Raw genomic sequence first — 19,100 nt, 5'->3', positions numbered from 1 at the left:
ATTTCAGGGGGAGGGAAGAGTGTGTGCAAAGGCTGTTGTCGGACGGAATATGACCCCACTGGGAAACTGAAAGAGGACTGTGGCCTGATCGCTGGAGAACGGAAGGGCATAAGGTGAGGTGAAGTGTAGGTGATGGACAGATCATACGAAGCTTTTTTTTATTTTTTATTTTTGGGAATGTTTTTGGTTTTTTTTCCAAGGGCACTGGGAAGTGACTGGAGGGCTTTTTAATCTGGCGGGCGTGTTACAGTCTGGGTGTCATCTGAAGAATGAATTGGAAAGAAGTGTTGGTGAGAGTGTGGTTAGGAGGCAGCTTTTCAGTACTGGAGGGAGACGTAATGTTTTGGGTCACACCAGAGGCAATGTCAGAGTAAGTGGATTTAGTAGATATTTAGGAAGTAACTGGATAAGACTTGGTAAAGGATCTGACATGGTGGATAAAAGTTGATGGTCAAGGAAGACGTCAGGTCTTTTGGAATGCAACTGAAGGGGTGGAGCCACCTGTAACTAAAATAAGGAAAATTGGAAGAGTCTAGGGGATGGGCTGACAGTCTTCCGTTTTGGAATTCAAATGGTAGCTCCAAGGAAGTAGTTGAGTTTGTGAAACGAAAGCTTAAAAAAGAGAGCAGGGGATAAAAACTTTCGAGTTATTGAGGTACAAATGATCATAGATGAGATTGCTTAGGGAGACAGTGTAACCTAAGAAGAGAGTCTTGATGACCTAGATAAGGGGGTGAGCCTGCCAAAGGAACAAAGAAGGAGTTGAAAAACAGAGAAAATCTTAGGAGTGGTGTCATGGAGGCTGTAGAAGGAACCTTTCAAAAGGAAGAAGCCATCGACTGTATCAAATATGCTAAAAGGCCATGAAAGGTAAGGCTGAAAACATCCATTGGATTTAGCTACCTGGAGATCTTGGATGATCTTAGCAAGAAAGTTTCAGCGGCATGGGTGGTGACGGAATTCAGATTAGAGTGTGTTAAAGAGAGGAGGTAAGGAAATGGAGACGGGAGAGAGGAAAGATTGTTGAATTAGTCAAGGTTCTCCAGAGAAACAGAACCAATCATTTTCATTTGCTGTTTGTTTACAAGAATTAGGTTATGCAATTATGGAGTCTGACAAGTCCTGAGGTGAGTCAGGAGAGCCCATGGTATGCTCCAGTCAAAATGCTGGCAGGCTTGAGACCCAGGAAAAGCCGATATTTCAGTTAGAGTTTGAAGGTAGAAAACAGCTAACGTTCCAGTTCGAAGGCAGTCAGGCAGGAGGGCTTCTCTCTCGCTTGGGGTCAGTCTCCTTTATTATATTCTAGCCGCCAACTGATTGGATGCGGCCCACCCACAACAGGGAGGGCAGCGTGCTTTATTGGCTTTAATTGCTATTCTCATCACAAAACACCCAGAATAATGTTTGACCAAGTATCTGGGCTCCCCATGGCCCAGTCATGTTGACATAAAATAACCCATTGGTTTCTGCTGAGAAGTCACATAAGAGGAGACTGAAAGACATCCACCAGCTTAATTGACGTGGCAGAGAGATGGAGACAGGAGTCATTCTGGGATGTCTGTAGCGGGAATGCAAAGTAACGACCTATAGATGTTTCATTTGGGAAGTTTTGCTGTGAAGGAGAAGAAAGTGAAGATGTCGGTTAGACGTGAGCTTGAAGGATCCCTTCCCTTTACTTTGTCTCTCTGTCCCTGTCCCTGTCTCTCTCGGTGGCAATAGTTTTTACTGCTAAGTAAAAGCATCACACCTCGCAGCATCACTCATCTGCATATCAAATGAAAAGCGACAAACTGGAAGAAAAGCAAACAAACAGACAATATCAGAAGAAAAACCCAGAACTTGCCACCGTTGACTTGCCGTTCCAGATGGGTGCTGCGTTTGTTCGTTTAACTTTCGTTGGGCTGCTCGTTGCTGTTAACGTTCGTTCGTTTCCCAAATTCTGCATTCGTTTCCCGTTAGACAATTCGTTTCCCATAAAAACCAGAACGGAATTTTGGAAGGCAACAGCATATTTCAAACCATACAATTCAGATAATTCATAGTCTAATATATCTTAGTGGTAGGGAATTAAAAATATTTCAAAGGGAAAGATCAACCAAAAATAAAAATGATGATAAATATTTAAAGTTCTCAAAAAGGTAGAAGAGGATGAGATTTCTTGCTTTTCCTCTTTCTTCCTATCAAATATCAATTTATAGCCTAAATGTGAGCATTTAGGACTCTTACTCTACTAAACATTACTTTCGTTGCTTTCAGGATTTTTGTCACCACCGTGATTAGCATCATCAAGGGCATTGATGAGTTTCCAAATGGCATAAGGTGCTCTCAGAAGTAGCATCATGTTTGTCCCTATCTGTTCTACCTCACACCCTGACTGGGAGAGGTAGTTCAGCCTGGTCTGCCTTAGACAGCGTGCACAGAGGCACACAAGAAGTGCAGAGATTTTTGCTTATCTGGAAAAATTTCTATTTTCATTTTACTTACCAAGTTGATACCATCTTCGGAAATAATAAAGATAATAAAAATTCATTCTGAAGATGTTACCATTCAAAATATGAGGAGATGAACTACTAGGGGTTTATGAACCTTTGTGCTTAATATTAAAAATGTGTATGAATGGTAAACATTTGCTTCATTTCATTTAGTCTCTTTGCTTTCAACATTTATCAAAGAAGCATTTATGGAGCATTTACCAGGTAGAACGGTGAGCAAGAAACGCTTTTCGCTTTCAAAGGATTTACAGTCTGGTGTAACTAAGATAAATACCGGCCAGTAAAGAAGTCACTTGCAAGCAGTAGGCACTATTCATTATTCCTGTTGAGTACGTGGTGCTACGTAAGCTCACAGAAGGGGCTCTGGTGTTGGAGGGTCTGAGAAAGCTTCTCAGGATATAATTTGGAAGTTGAGACCCGAACATGGCTAGAATCCAAGTGAAGAGAGCAGGGAGCAGGAGAATTTCACAGAGGAAACAACCTAGGCAAGAGGTTATGGGGAGAATACAGCTTGGTGCGTTCAGAGTCGCCCCGAGCTGTTTTTTATGGCTGTCGCATGAGCGTGAAGCAAGCAGGGGATGAGAGTTCTGAAGGCTGAGGCAGTAGTAGTAGCAACATTTCTTTAGTGCTCAACTGAGCCAGGTTTTATGCAAAAGAAGGCATCCAACCCTTACGGAAGGGCTGAGATAGAGAATGTGCGTTATTGCCTCTACAAAGCAGATGAGAAGGGGCAGCAACTCGCCCAAAGCCATGCTCGTAACCAGTCAGGCTGGTTTTCACTCTTGTTACACTGTGACGATCTTTTAAGTCCATGTACACTATTTGAGAAAAACTATAGCCTAGAATAATTTATATGCTTCCTCTAGGTTCTTCCATAGAAACTCTCAGAGCGATTATCAACCTTTTGCTGTTATTGCTTAAGTTACCCGAGTGTCTGCCTCCCGTATTTCAAGGATCCTGTTGCTCTGGTATACGTGACCCACATCCACTCCTGAGTCAGCTCGCACTGCACCCCACTCTCTGTTTTCCCTGCTGCCGGAGCCACATGCAGCCTCATGCCAGCCCCTGCCGCCCGCTCCCTGCTCTTCCAAGCACCGATCCAAGCAAGGCAAGACCAGCTCTGAAAGTTTAGGAGTAGAAGATATCAATACTGCAGAAGATAAACCAACTTCAAATTGTAGATGTGAAAAAGGGTTCTACGGAAAGTAACCCCACAGGTGATCTGATTGGAAATTTCTAAGGGGGCAGGTCATGGTGGGTAGTCACGCCCCAGGCATATACTTCTTCAGCATGTACTATCTTTGCCTTAAGCAAGCCCTGTGCATTGTTTTTATGCATCTAAGTTAACACACCTTTGAAATCCATTGCAGAGCCTTCTTTCTAAAGCATGACCACTCTCAAGAGAGCACAGAATCTTAACTAGACTGTCATCCGAACCCTCCCTTGCTTTCTCCTGCCCTCTTGTAATCGTCCCTAAATTTTCTCAGTTTCAAATACGTAAAATAAACTGCAAAAACAGTTATTCTCCAGAGCATTTGAGAGCTTGCTCTCTGGCATATGGGGTCAGTTTGTCTCAAATAAACTCTTATAAAAATTTTCTACAGGTTTGGACGTTTCTTACATGGATAAAATTTAAAGTGGTGTCAGAGTTCTCAAAATGTATCTGCCACCTCCTGTCTCCATAGGGAATTCCTCCTTGGCCTTGTCCCTGTAGGCTCTCAGGTACTGTCAATCTCATGTGCCTGTCCCCCGCCCCCCCCGCCCCCTCCCCAGAACAATTCACTGCTGTTTTTGTGCACACCTCCCAATGCCTGTGGTTTTTAAATTCAGAACAGTAGCAGTGTAGCTCCCTCCTCTAAGTAAAGCTCTAAGTCTATCTTTGTGGACTCGAGAAGGTATTAATGGACCCTGCTAAGCAAAGGGACATCTACTCTGAGGTTTTTTCCCTGGATTTATTGAGATTTAATTGACACATAACACTGTGCACATTTAGGGTATAAAATGTGATGATCTGATATACATATACATTGCAAGTGTGCTGGCTGGAAAATTACTGCTTGGCTATCGCCCATGGGAACATAGGCTATCACCCATGGGAACATAACATTCTAACCATAAGCTTTCTGCTTCTGTATCCCCTGCTTGCACAACTGACCTGTGGGGTGACAGTAAAAAGAAAAAAAATAGACTTGTGTGTTCAAACAGAATGAAGAATGGGGTTTAGGGCTTAAAAATCCTGTACCTTTACATTTCGGGGCTGCTTAATTTGGGGTCTGCGTACCCCTGGCAGATCCAGCTGGCTGAATAAAGAGTGTGTTTCCTATAACTCACTGACTTCTGGTGGTCCGTGTGTCTATCGGGGACTGGCGGCTACAATACAAGAAGATTGCCACATGGGATTAGTTAACATCTCCATCATCTCATAATTTTCATTCTCCCTGAGTGTGTGGTATGATGTGCAAGGTCTAATCTCTTAGCATTTTCTAAGTACATGACACAGCACTGTGAACCAGTCACCATGTTGTACATTAGAGCGCAGGACTTCTTCATCTTACACCTGGAAGTTTGTACCCTTGGACCAACATCTCCCCATTTCCCTGACACCCAAACCTCTCTCAATCTCCGTTCTGCTCTCGATCCTGTGAGTTTGGCTACTTGAGCATCCACATATATGTAAGATCACGAACTATTTGTCTTTCTTTGTCTTAGCATAATGCCCTTGAGGTCCATTCATGTTGTCACAAAGGATATTTCTTTCTTTTTTAAAGCTGAACAATGCATTTGTGTTAATAGTGTGTGTGTGTGTGTGTGTGTGTGTGTGTGTAATCATGATTTTTATCCATTCATTTGTAGATGGACATATCTTGGCTACTGTGAATACTGCTGCAGCGAACATGGGGCTGCAGATGTCTCTTCAAGGTCCTGCTTCATTTCCTTTGTATATACACCCAGTAGAATTGCTAGATCATATGGTAGTTTTATTTTTAATTTTTTTTTAGGAAGCTCCATAATGTTTTCACAGTGGCAGCACCAATTTACGTTTCCATCAGCAGCCAGTGCTCAGGATTCCCTGTTCTCCACACCCTCACCAGCACTTGTTATCTCGTATCTGTTTTGATAATAACCATTCTAACAGGTATGAGGCCAGAATTTATTGTGATTTTGGTTTGCATTTTCCTGAGGATTAATGATGCTGAGTACCTTTTCAGTACTTGTCAGTAATTCGTGTCTTCTTTGGAAAAATGCCTATACAGGTCATCTGCCCATTTTGTAATTTATTTTTTGTTTGTTTGTTTTGTTTTGTTTTGCTACTGAGCTAATTGCTGGTAATTGCTAGATGTATTTAATCCCATATTCTTTTCAAATCTAAAGCCCACTCCTAGAGCCAATTAGATGAGCCCCCCCAGAGAATAACAATGTTTCTAAATAGCATACAAAAAACATGTGTTCATCTCCTGAGCTCAATTAATTCTTCAAGTCCTGTTTAAGGTACAGAACACTGTGGTAAATTAAATCATTCTTGGAAGATGGAGGGATAAAAGGTTCAGTCCATATTATAAAGAAAATGAGCATCCACCTCAGTATCAAGATTTTGCTCATTCTGGGGTAAATTATTTATTTCTTGTTGCTCAGTCTTCAGAATTAAGTTTCTGCGCTCTTAATTGTTTTTGGTCTAAGAACAAGCTTATCTATGAATAACAACTACGGAATGCAGGTGGTGAATAATAAAGTGAGAAGGTTCATTGTCCAATTGTTTTAATACATTGCTATTCAACTTACACGGAGACAGGGGATCAAGGATTTCAGATTAATTGTGATAGAGCACATTGAATGATGCAGGTCAATGGTTGCATTACTCATGGAGAAACTCTTTCAATTGAATCTTTTCTAAAGTGGATTTTAAACAATGTCCTTAAGGATTTACCTCCAGATTTTGTAGAAGTGCATTTAGTAATACTGGTACTGTTTGGGGCAATCTGAACTCCGGTGCTGCTCAGGTCACATGGGATTCTCGGTTCTTCCTGCTGATGCAGAGATAATTCCAGCTCAGCGAGACTGAGAAGGAATAAGATTTATTGCAAGTATGTTTTAGGAGACAGGCCACACGAGGAAGGCTGTAGCCCTGTGGAATTTAAGAGGAGAAAAGAGAAGAGATAAAAGACAGAGTGTGCTCCAAGGGAGGAGCGGGTTTTCGGCAAAGAGGGCTGTAACAATGCAGAAGTGGGAAGGTCTGTATTACATTAGGGCTGCGGTGGGGCGGCGGCGGGGGTGGGTGGCATGTGTGTGGGGATTTAACCAAGGTGTTCCTGGGTGATTGGAGCATGAGGTCATTTAGATTTGCATTTGGCTCTTGTATAACTCCCTGTGTACTGTGCATGTGCTTACCCACAATTCAGTCTGTTATAATTAGATTCATGATCTTCTGGGCATAGGCATGTTATACTGATGGTATAATGAGACTGAGGTTATGGGCAGGTTAGGGTAGTACTTTCTGCGCCAGCATCTGTGGCCAGACCAAACCAGCTAGGTTTATGGCCCTCCAGTCCTTTGTCTCTCAGGATGCAGGAGTGCTTTTTTAACCACAAATGGGGTGTTCTTTGGGTGATCTCTGGGCTGGGCCTTTGTTCCATTGTTCCCCCCGTCACTCACCTCTGTCTAACTACCTAACAATGCTATTTAGGAGGATTCTTTTTTTCATTATCATTCAGTGGTAGCTATATAAATGGCTCTCACTGATAGCTTAACATGTGAGTGTATCTCATTTACCTGTACAAACCTGGTACACTAAAACCGGAAGTATGGTGTAAGAAGTTTGGGACTGATTGAGGCTACTCTTGAAACCAAAGGTCCTTATGACTTTGATTAAATTTAGCTTCAAATCCTAGGTCTAGAAATCATATCCTTCTCTCTATACACCCCTCAGAGACCTGATCTTCCCCCTGGTAATCAGCAACCCCCAAGGCAGCAGAAGACAGTGACCTGGACCTGACAATCGATCACATAGTCCAGACCTCTGGCAGGCTAAAGATAACACCTTGACCTGTTATGTTTCAGCTCCTGAGCCCTAAGATGGAATGGCTCCCTGGCTACTTTCCCATGAAACCAGACAGAGAGACTCAGGAAAAGACTTCAGAGCTGTCCTCAAGACCTGAAGAAATGATTCATTACCCCTACCTCACCTCCGACCACTCAGCTCTCAGCATGACTCTGAACTCCCAAATCATAGTGTTTTGTGACTTTGCCGTATATAATCTGTAACCTACATACAGTCAAGGAATCAGGACTTAAGAGCACCAGCTCACCTGTGTCTCTGGGTTGGTGCCATTTCCTTAAATAAACCTCTATTTTCTTTGCTGCAAACTTTGGCTTTGATGAGTGTAGGCAAAATGAACCACTTGAGTTCAGTAACAGTCTGAAGATTATAGTTTAATTGTTGTGGCTAAGAACATGGCTCATTGCCATTGCTTTCAAAATCCCCAGGAATACCAACCATAGCACTGTTTCCTTTCTCAGTCAGGGTTTCTAGGGCTGTTCCTGAGCTTTATTACATCTGCCAAGAGGCAGGCAGAAGTGCCAAAACTTTTCTGTAAAGGCTAGTTTTATTCCTAGTAAGAATATTCCTCGCACAACTGGAATATGAAAAATAATGTTCTGACTTTACGAAAAAAATGATGAGGAAAGAGATTAAATCTATTACCACAAGGTGAATACAAATATAAATAGTTAAAAATGAGTTTTCCGTCATATTGTTTGGCCTCTCCTAGTTCAGAATTCCACTATTTAAGAGATTTAATACGTGAGAAGTAAAAGCCCTATTTTCTCACTATTTCATGGAGATTGCTGTCACTTAAAATTGACTTTTTTTTTTGTTCCTTACCTTCTCTTCTGGGCCAAGATTTAGGTTGCAGGAAGGAAAGCAATAGTTTTAGAGGCATCATGGTTATTTAGGTGTCATCGCTCCAGGATTTGTATTATTCAGACAGACGATCCAGATTCTTGACTTATTCTTCTTTCACATTCTCTGTTCTATTTCATTTTTACTTCACAGACTAATATACTTGATTTAAAGACTCCCACAAAAGCAGGCAATTACTGCAGTAGAGGAGGATAACGATATATTAAAACTCTTGATAAGATTAAGGTCTTTCCTCAAGTTCCCTCGGCCTCATCTCCTCCATCTTTTAAAGGAAACTTTTAGCCAACAGATTTCTTTCTCTTTTTCTGTGTTTGCGTATGTGTTCTGGCCAGCTGTATGACCTTGGACAGACACGAGACTAAGGTGAATTTTTCTCATCTATAAAATGAGGACATGGTTTGCTATCTGTCAGGAGACTTTAAACCCGAATAAGGCAGCATATATGGGGCTTTTTGTGAAGCCTTCTGAAGGTGCCTGTACAGTGTCAATGGATAGTCTGTTCTATTCCCTATTGTATATACCTTCACTTCCGATTTTGATGTCCTGCAATATAATACCTCAGCTAGGTTTCCATTTTCTCTTTGATACACTGCACAACCAAACATTTGTCCCTGGCTTACCAGTTAATCTACCTTATTCCTGCCATCCTGGGAAGTGGGTCTCTTTAATTTGCTGCTGCCTGAAGGTTATGAAGAGGAACAGAGTTTAGTGACCCCCAAATATGCCTTTTTGGGATATTGATTATTTTAGGCTGGTGTTTTTAAGAAATGAAAGACTGAAGAACAGCCTTTTACTCCCACTTACTTGTCTAAAGAAATTCAGGTAGAAAAAGCTGCTTAAAAAAGGGAGCTATCACCTCAGCATGATGGAAACTGAGTGTGGCAGACAGCGAGGAACCGGCAAAGTCTGCTTGTTAGAGTCCCCTTGTGTTTCTAGGTGGCCTGGCAACAACTTGTTTACCAGATGTTTGCTTTTCTCATCTACCTGTGAATTCTCGTCATCTTCTCCTTCAAAGCCCCAGACCCCTGCCTCCCTCTCCTTCGTTCAGAGCTGGCGTATAAACCTTAACTGCCCGATTTGTCCAGAGATCCCATATTCTTATGGAACATGCATATATATGTACGTGATAAATTCAGTTATTTTCTCCTGTTAATCTATCTTGTGGCAATGTGATTATTAGACGGGCCAAAAGTGCTTAGAAGGGTAGAAGGAAAATTACTTTTCCTCCCCTGCAGCTGTCTTCAGAGAAAATATACTTTTCTGAAACCAAATGTCATTCAGCTTTGAATTCCGTATCATTACACTATTCATTGACTGCACGCATATTTATTAAGCATGTATTTGGTGTCGAGCCCTCGTCTCAGCATGGAGGTGTGGCCACTGGTTGGAGAACTTCTGTTTGCCCCTGAAGACCTGCTCTTCGGGCTTCTCCACCCTGCTCTGTGCCTCTGGAGACTGCCCTGTAGGAGCTGCTAGCTTCTTTGGGACTTACTTCCAGGGAGCCTCAGCAGGCGATCTGAAGGATGTAGGAGAAGGGTTGAGACATTTATTTTCTCAGCTCCCTTCTGAAGGGAAACCACAAGCTGGCTGCGCCTCTCGACTGCAGGTCCCTGCTCCTGTTAGGTGGTCCTCTCCACAGAGCCTGTCCTTTCTCCGGGTTCCAGGAATACTTCTACTGTGACCTCAGGCCTAGGAGTGACAGCAGCACTGCCCTTGTGCAGACAGAAGTCACGCAGCAGTCACTTGGTAAATAGTTCCTTATCAAACTTCTTCCAGTTACTCACCTGTTTCCTGTTGGGGCCTTGATAGATTTAAGCAATAAAGAGACATGGAAGACATTACTTTTAGGGAGTTGACATTCTAGCGAGGAAAGGCAGATAATAAACAAACAAAATAAAATTGTAATAGCGATATTATCTTTGTGGAGAAAAAGAAATATTTTATTTGATAGAAACTAGAGTGTTGGGTGAGGTGCACCATTAGATGAGGTAGCAGGAAAACATTTTTAGAAGAAGTGATGTTTAACTTGAGATCTGATCCACAAAGCATCGTGGGAGAACAACGGGCAGGTAGAGGAAGTTCCTGGCACAAAGGTCCTATGGCGGGAAGGAGAAGAGAACAGAGAACATTGAGAAGGTCAGGGTGGCTCGATGTTGTGAATTCAGAGAGAGAGACAGAGCTCAGTCTGTGAATGGCTGCGGACCAGCTCACAAAAGACTCCTCTCATTCCTGTTTACCCTACTGGAATCTTGGATTAATTTCCAGGTGGCTATTTCCCCAGATTATTTTAGCCAGACACCATTTAACTCCGGGAGACCACTCCCCACACCAGGGCTCCAGACTGCTGCGCCCCCACCCCCCGCCCCCCACTGATCTACAAGAGTGAACATTTCTTTCCGAGGACCTGGCTTGTGTTCTCTGCAATCCCAGAGCTGGTCTCTCTCACCTTCTCCCACCCTTTGCCTATAAATCGTGTAGATTCTTTCCAACTATCTTTTTTTCCTCTCTTCTCCCTACTTGACGTATAAAATGCTTGCAAAGCTCTGGGACGATGGCTACGCTGCCTTTTCCACCTAGCCATGCTCTTGGTAGTGTAGACTCCATGTTCCGAGACCGGACTTTTGCTAGCGTTTTTGATACAGGACAGGGCAAATTTCCCCGAGTTGAGGGGAGACCAAGCCTTGTACCGAGAGAAGAAGAGGGTCCTCTGGCAGAGAATGAAGAAAGAATTCAACACACACGCCAAAGGTAGAGTCAAAAGGAAAGTTTATTAGAAAAGGGGTCACACTCCACAGACAGAGTGTGGTCTCTCAGAGGCAGAGTGAGTGAAACTAAGAGAGACAAGGACAGTGAGAGACAGAGAAAGAATACGGAGAGAAAGACAGTGAGAGGGACCCTGGCTGTTTGAGGAATTCAGTTTATATATCGTTATTTAGTTCCTGTGAGTTATAGTTTAAAAGACTTTGTTAGCCGATTTCCTTCGACGTGGACATACAGTGAGGAAGGGGAAGACTATGTAATGAGAAAGGGTAAGAATATGTTGAACCTTTATTCCATAGGTTCCCTGAGGTTTTAGCTTTAGGGAATGAATGATTTTATTTGTGTGGGGCAGCCACTTAAAGACTGTTTTTCCCGTTTCTCCTTCACTATGTGGGGAAATGGGTTGTCAGCCATCCCAGCAGAAACCTTCTTTTATTCTGCAGGTGTCCTCCTGGCCTGGCTGCAGGGCTGATCAGCATATTGCAGTCTCTGAATGAAGCTTGATTAATATTTTTAATTCTCTTGCCACCTCCATGAATTATTCTTGGCTCAATAAAATGTTACTTACAATAGACTTTCAGCTGTGGAAGATATTTTTTTTTTTAGTTTGACAGTTTGCGTCTCTGAACTAACATTTTTCAAAAATTGCATTGTGTTTTTTAAAATTCTGGGTCAAACATTCTCCCCTCCTACCCCCGCCCCCCTGACTTCTCCAAATTATTTTTTAAAAATGTGCCTTGGGCTTCTCTGTCTCAGCCTGCCTCTCCTCCTCTCTGTGTCTGTCATCCACACATCTGGACCTGAGAAAGTGTTATGCCATTTCGAAACTCTTCTAGAGAGTGAGCCAGTCATGCTTGCAGCTCATTACTTCTCAGATCGAACTTCCCTTCTGTTCGTCCCCCTTAAAAAATGTAGAACCCGTGCCTCTGACACGATGCTTGCAAAGACCAGGCCCCTCACTGCAGGCGTTCCACTCCTGTAAAACGGTGTCTCGAAGCCCTTCACCACTCTTGCAGGGCATCACGAGCGTCACAGTGCTCCAAGAGACTCCAACACAGCACCTGAGTCTACACTGCCGAGTTTGCAACGGGGCCTCCTACAATGTCCTGTTGATCAGAGCCATGGTGAAGGGATATTGGTTATTTTGAGCTGGTTATTTTTAAGAAGCAGCAGACACAGGTGAAGCTCTGAAAACTGAGAAGTTACTCTTTTGTAAGAGACATTTACATGTGTAAGAAGAATCTCCATTTGTGAGTGAGTTCCCCTCTCTGTCCCTGGAAGAGAAAGAGGACTCTAAACCTCTAGAAACTCCTATCAGTGGAGTCTGCACAGCCACCTGACTTCCGTTTACTGTGCTTTTCTTGGTAACCTCCCATAACTGCACCCCTCCCCCCCTCCGCTCCTCCCTAGTTTTCCTTTGTCTTTATCTGGAGATGGTATTTAAGGTGGTGGCTTGGGCCTTTTGGGGGAGTTACTGTTTTCCTGGATATCTTCCACACAAGAGGTATACATGTTATTAAACTTATGTTTTTCTCCTGTTAATCTGTCTTCTGTTACAGGGGGCTCTCAGCCAAGAACTTAGAAGAGAAAAGGAAAAATTACTTTTCCTTTCTTTAAATAGAAAAAGCTTGTCTTTGAGAAAAAAGTTTTGAAGCAAGTTTTTTGAAAAGACAAAATTAGAACTAAAGGCTATATCATGTCCAATTAAGGTTTTCTTTACATCAGAAAAGGTAGGGAATATTTTTGATTGTTGAATTCGTACTTAGAGACCACAGTTTTGTTACCAGGACCCCATTATTTGAATCCACCTTCCTGTGCCCACTGGTCCAAAGAAATGTACCCACAAAAGTTTGCTGTATAAAAAGGAAGGTTTTATTAGAGAATTGGCCAATCCAGAGTATGAGCAAACTGATGCTCTGAAAACTCCAGCTCCTCGATGGCTGGCATAGGTTACAGATTATATGGGACAAAATCACAAGACACTGTGGATTGGGGGTTTGGGGTCATGCTAGGAGCTGATTGGTCAGAGGTGAAAGGGTAATAAATCGTTTCTTAGGTCTTGAGGACTGTTCTGAGGTCTGCTCTGGTGTCCCTCTATCTGCTCTCATGGGAAAGTAGCCATGGGATTGTTAAACCTTAGGGCTCAGGAGCTGAAACATAATTTAGGTCAAGGTTTTATCTGTAGCCTGACAGAGGTCCAGACTTTGTGTAACTATCGGTCATGTCCAGGTCACTGTCTTTTGTTGCCTTGGGAGTTGTTGATTATTGGGGGGAAAGGCCAGGTCTCTGAGGTGTGTATATATAGAGAGGAATATGATTTCTAGACCTAGGATTTAAAGCTAAATTTAATCAAAGTCATAATAATGTAGGGAGGAGGCAAGAGAAAGGTTAAATCAAGCTCCATTTAGAGACTGCGATATGCCGATCAGCCCTGCAGCCAGGCCAGGGGGACACCTGCAGAACAAAGGAAGGTTTGTGCTGGGCTTGCTAACAATCCATTTCCCCACACCAGGGGAAACAGGAAAAGCAGCGTCTTTAAGTGGCTGCCCTGGCTGCCACTTAATAAAATAAAATCGTTCATTCCCTAAGGCTAAAACCTCAGGGAACCTATGGAATAAAGGCTGGGAACTGCCAGCAGGCCTTTCATGCTACATACTCTTACCTTTTCAGGCTGCATACTCTTCCCCTTCCCCTTCCTCACTGTATGCCCGTATCAAAGGGAATGGGCAAACAAAGTCTTTAAACCGTAACTCACGGGAACTAAAGATTGGTATATAAACTGGATCCCCCGACTAGGGGCTTTTCTCCTCTTTTGGGTTTTTATCTTTGCTTTCTCTAGTCTTTGCTTTCCTCCTTATTTAATAAACTTTCCTTTTGGCTCTAGCTTTGGCATGTGTGTTGAATTCTTTGTACAGAACCCTCTTTTTCTCTTGGTGCAGGGATTGGTCTTCCGCACTGGGGGATTTGACCAGTCCTGAGTCAATAGGGACCCTCAGTTTCAGTTTTATTTAACTCTCGAGTTTAATAGTATCTTGCAATTAACAGGATTATATTGGGTCATTCAATATTTAGGAAAGGGAACTTGTTGAAATGCCAAATTCCATAATGCAACAGTTTTCTGGGAATTTGCCCAATATGGGACACCGGGTGAGTGGAAATCGTGGAACTTCTTAGAATTCATTCCCCATTTGAGCCTTGGCTCTCTGGTGAGATGCTGTAGAAATTAATAGATGCAGAACATTCACATTCACGTCTAGACCAGAGAGAAAGGGATGGAACTTGTAAATTGTCCGAGTGACTGACATCACATCTTTATTTAGAAAGATCAACTGTCTTGTGATTTCACAGATCTTACTTAAGCATTACTATATCATAACCACTAGATGGCAGGAGTAAACAACATAAAAACATACATGGCTTACAACAGAAAAAAACAGTTTTCATATATCTACCTTCTTTTCTCCCCTCACTCATAAGCTCTTGTCTTCTCTCATTCTTCCACTTTTCCTCTCTGTCCCTCACCATATCTGTATTTCTAGTTATAATTTCGAATAACTGTTTCTCAAGAACCACTTAACCGATTTTCAAGAATCAGATCTGAAAATCGGTCACATGCACTTTTAATTTACATACTAAAATACAAATTATTTTCTCTAATTACAGAGGTCTTTCATAACTGCTTTTGCTAGAGCTGGGGATAAAGCTTCAGAGGCTTTTGCGGCTCAGAAAGCCTCCTGTTTCAGCCCCATCCTCATGTGCAGATGAGCAGCACCAAACCCAGGAGAAGGAAGAAGCACAAAGCCCTTTAGAGCTCTGTGTAAACCTATAAGCCTTATCTCTTCTCTGTGATGCTATCAAAAGAGTGGTTTGCTAATGATCAACGTGCAGTGCTGAAGTTATTCCTCAAAAAAGAAAGGAAAAGAAAAGAAAAGAAAAGAAAAGAAAAAAACCCCAATCCCCCCAAACAACAACACAAGTCAGCCATAGACAGTACTTGAGAAATGAGCTTCCCTTTTCCTAATCGATTCAATGGAGGAGAATCCATCAGTTTGAATGACAGCCGTGCCAGGGAGCCTCATGTTTGAGAAGTGCGATTTAGGCTCTCTTCTCACTCTATGTTGGAGTCATTGTTCTCTGCCCAACAAATCTTTCTTTTATTTTTAAATATATTTTTCTAATTTCAAAGGCTTTTCTTTTCAAAAACTAACCTTTCTTAAGCACAGAATTTGAATTTTGTCCCTCAACCTCTCAAAGGCCGGCTTCAAGAGAGCCTCCTGGAAGTCAGCAGCACCGCTTGGGGGTGCTCCTAGACCATCTTTGGTTACCCAGGGGTTTTGCAATGTCCAGCTATTAATTTTTTTTCAGATTCTGGGAATTAAGAAATTGTCTCTGTCTCTGTCTGTCTGTCTCTCTCTCACACACACACAAATGGGAGATGGAAACACACTTATTCTAGTTTAAAATTATACTTGGCCCAAACAAATGAGATTATGAACATTCCTTTTGTGACAGTCATTGCCCTGTCCATCCAGTTTCCCCCAGTTGCAGAAGTTAATACCAGGACTTGATAAGAGTTTAGAGGCAGGAATAGGCTTCTGGGATCACTGGAACTCACTCGTGTGAGCTACATTAGTTCATATGAAACTCAGAGTATTCAGAGTATAATTGTTCATTCTAACTGTTCTATGTCTGAATTGCAAAGCTGCACACGCACAATTAATATGATTGCTTCAGCTGTTACGTCCTGGAGTGTTTTGAAGGATGAATGGGATTTGCAGATATGGGGCCTGGGGTAGCCAAATACAGAGTATGTCAGATAGTGACACATGCTAGGGAAAAAAAAAATAACAGGGAAGGAGCAGAGGGCGTGTTGGGGTGGGATACGATTTTAAATAGGGTGGATAAGGAAGGCCTCTCTGAGAATTCTTCGCAGAAGTTGCTAGCTGAGCAAAGGAGATGAAGGAATGAGTCACGTGGAGGACTGAGGAGAGAGTATTCAGGCTGAGGGAACTCCAGGCGCAGGGGTCCTGGAACGCTGGAGAAACAACCAGGGGCCCAGTGTGGCTGGCGTAGAGACAGCGGTGGGGGAAGACAGAGATGAGGTTGGTGAGGTAGCAGTGTGGGGTTGATGGGTGAGAGTGGGGAGGTCATGTAGGGCCTGATGGGCCATTTTAAAGACTTTGGCTTAATTTCGAGTGAGATGAGAAATCATAGAAGGATTTGAACCAAGGAATGGAAAGACTTGACTTCTGTTTATAGATGATTATCTAGCTGCTGTCTTGAGAATCAGGCTATGGGGAGCCAAGGGTGGAAGCAGAAATTTACAACAGTGCGGGTGAAAGTTGATGGTGTCTTCAACCAAAATATTACAAGCGGGAAGTGGTCAGATTTTGAAATTCTGGGTATATTTTTAACTAGCAGGAAATATCACACAGAATGTTCCCATGAGGTGCTTTAGAGATGGTTAACCTTCGAACTCTTTGATATAGGTTTATTACATTTTAGAGATGAAGAGGAACATTATAGGTTTTTAAATTCTTTCTTTCCTTTATCTTTATAACTCTGTTCTGGTTTTATCCCTCTCTCTCTCTCATCCTCCATTCTGTCCCCTTTACTGTAATCCATCCATCAAACTCATCCATCCATCCATCCATCATCCATCCATCCCATTTATCTATCCATCCCATCCATCCATCCATCCATCCATCCATCATCCATCCATCCATCCATCCATCTATCCATCCATCTACCGATCCATCCCTCTACCCTTTGGGAACCCATGAAATGCTAGGTGTAGGAACTTGTGCTGGTGATTGAGAGATAAATACAACTCATGACCCAGTCCTTAAAAAGCTCATAGTTTAAGAATGAAGATAGGCAGATAAACAAGAAAAAGTGAAATATTTTGACAGGAACTATGTCAGAGAGATTGAAGACATGATGGGGCACAAAGATGTTTAATACCATCTGCACATCAGAGCAGTGTTCACAGTGAGGTTGTCTTCAGTCCCCTGAAACGTAAGCATTCACTGATGTTCTGTCCTTCGGCCTTTGTTTTCTCTCTCCTTTTGTGGTCTCATTCGTTCTCGTGACTTTATTCATTACCTGTATTAGTACGTCTTCCAAGTCTTCGAAATCTTCACCTCTAGCCCTTACCTTTCTTTGAATGCTCTCGATTAAGATTTAAATGGTGTCTTCCTGGAATACCGAGCCCCTCACCCTGAGAGCCACTGCTCTTCTGGGGTACCAGTTCTAAAGTTCACCCTTCTTCTGTGTTTCCCATACCCAAGGAATTGCCAAATTATATAGAATCTACCCGTGCAGTGTCTCGCTCACCCACTCTCTTTTGCTCCTTTCCGAGTGCCACCAATACAGTCCTTCTCGGCCTGGCTATTGTGATAGCCACATGCGATGGCTATGACTCTTCTCTCCAGTCCGTCATACACTTTGCTGACAGACTGATTTTCATAAAAGTTCACCGTTTATTGTATTACTCTACTCAACAGCTACCCACTGCCTGTGTGAATACAAACTCTGATAAAACATGGCACCCACTCAGACTCTATCCCTTTGATCTACATACATCCCTTGGCTCTTGTCAAATGTAGTATCTTTTGCTCTCTTGCATCTAGGTCATTTTTCATGTTTTTCTGAACATACGGAATTCTCTCCCACCCCATTTCTGCCTTTTAAAAGTCTTACCCATACTTCAAAACCCATTCAAACGTTATCCTCTACAGGTTTTTTTTTTCTATTTCATTTAACCAAATAAACAGATTTACATATAATTATATGATATATGCATCAATCATACAATTATAATGTTGTAACTGCACACAAACTTCATTTCATTTCTTTAACATAGTTCGTTTGTTTGTTTATTTGATTTAAGCTGGTTTTGCTCAGATAGTGACATCGTGGCTTACTTGTTTCTTCCACGGTTCCTCCCTGCATGCCTGCTCCTTTAATTGTTAAGCCTTAGGACATAAGATTTTTCGATACTCAGGTCTATAGTCATGAAGACAATAAGTTTCGGTTACACTAAGGATTAATCTTAGCCTTAGATGTGTTTCAGCCACAGGTCCATCAAGGGAGAACAATACCACCACTGGCCATGGGACTGGACAGGGCGGCACCAGGCCGATTCCAGACCTGAACACGATGATCAGCCCCATCCGCAGTCCAATCAGTAGCACCATGCCTCTGGCTCCCTTAGTTTCCATAACAACTGATTTTTCCCTATATAACATGTACTCCCCAGACTCCAGAGGGCCAAGTTGTCAAGAGCCTTAGCTCACCTGGGTTTCCGCCTGGGTCTCCGGGACTTGCACCTCTCTGAAATAAATCCTTACTTTCTTTGCTGTATTTCTACTAGGATTAGCTTATAGACAAAGGGACCTCTTTTGTTCCCGTAACAATGTTTACATATAAATTCAGCAAGCATGTATCTACTATATGTTAGGGAGTATCCTAGGTTGATAATATTGAGTATATAGCTAAAGACATACTTGTTTCCTTCAGGAAGTTTATAGTTCAGTGGGTTTGATGGTCAAATAAACAGTCATAGTACAGGTAAGTGCCATGATACTTGTAGGCACAAGGCTATTAACTGCGGAAGCCTGTGGAGCTATGGGTGTACATGAGAAGGGCCCTTATCTACTCTGGGCAGAGACTTAAAGACCAGAGATTTCCCAGAGTAGAGGAAGACTGGATTTTTAGGGTTCTTTTCTTCTCTATTTGGGGGGCTCAGATAGGGTGAAATCAGAAAACTTTGATGAGACCAGCTCATTATAGGTTTGCAGTGTCATGTTCTTCTACAGATCTTCCTTCTTGAATGAAGCCCCAGTCCTGGCCTAGAAATTTGCTGTGATGAATCCTGCAACTATTCCCTCTCTTTTTTTTTGCCTCCTGGGGGAAGTAGAGTTCTGGGA

The 19,100-nt window shown here is 42.5% G+C and overlaps 1 long non-coding RNA gene across 1 annotated transcript in view; it reads left to right on the top strand.

Annotated features, from left to right (window-relative positions):
* Positions 1–6,473: 6,473 nt before the first annotated feature.
* LOC120595537 (uncharacterized) overlaps positions 6,474–19,100 on the top strand; it is a 33,516-nt gene continuing 20,889 nt past the window's right edge. The window contains exon 1 of the long non-coding RNA XR_005650892.1: positions 6,474–6,721. This is a non-coding gene — a long non-coding RNA (uncharacterized LOC120595537). The remainder of the gene's footprint in view (positions 6,722–19,100) is intronic.

The sequence above is a fragment of the Pteropus medius genome, unplaced genomic scaffold (genome assembly GCF_902729225.1).
Source record: "Pteropus medius unplaced genomic scaffold, Ma_sr-lr_union100, whole genome shotgun sequence".
NCBI classification, from domain to species: Eukaryota; Metazoa; Chordata; class Mammalia; order Chiroptera; family Pteropodidae; genus Pteropus; species Pteropus medius.
The sequence above is the reverse complement of the archived record's forward strand: the minus strand, read 5'-3'. Positions and strand labels throughout refer to the sequence as shown.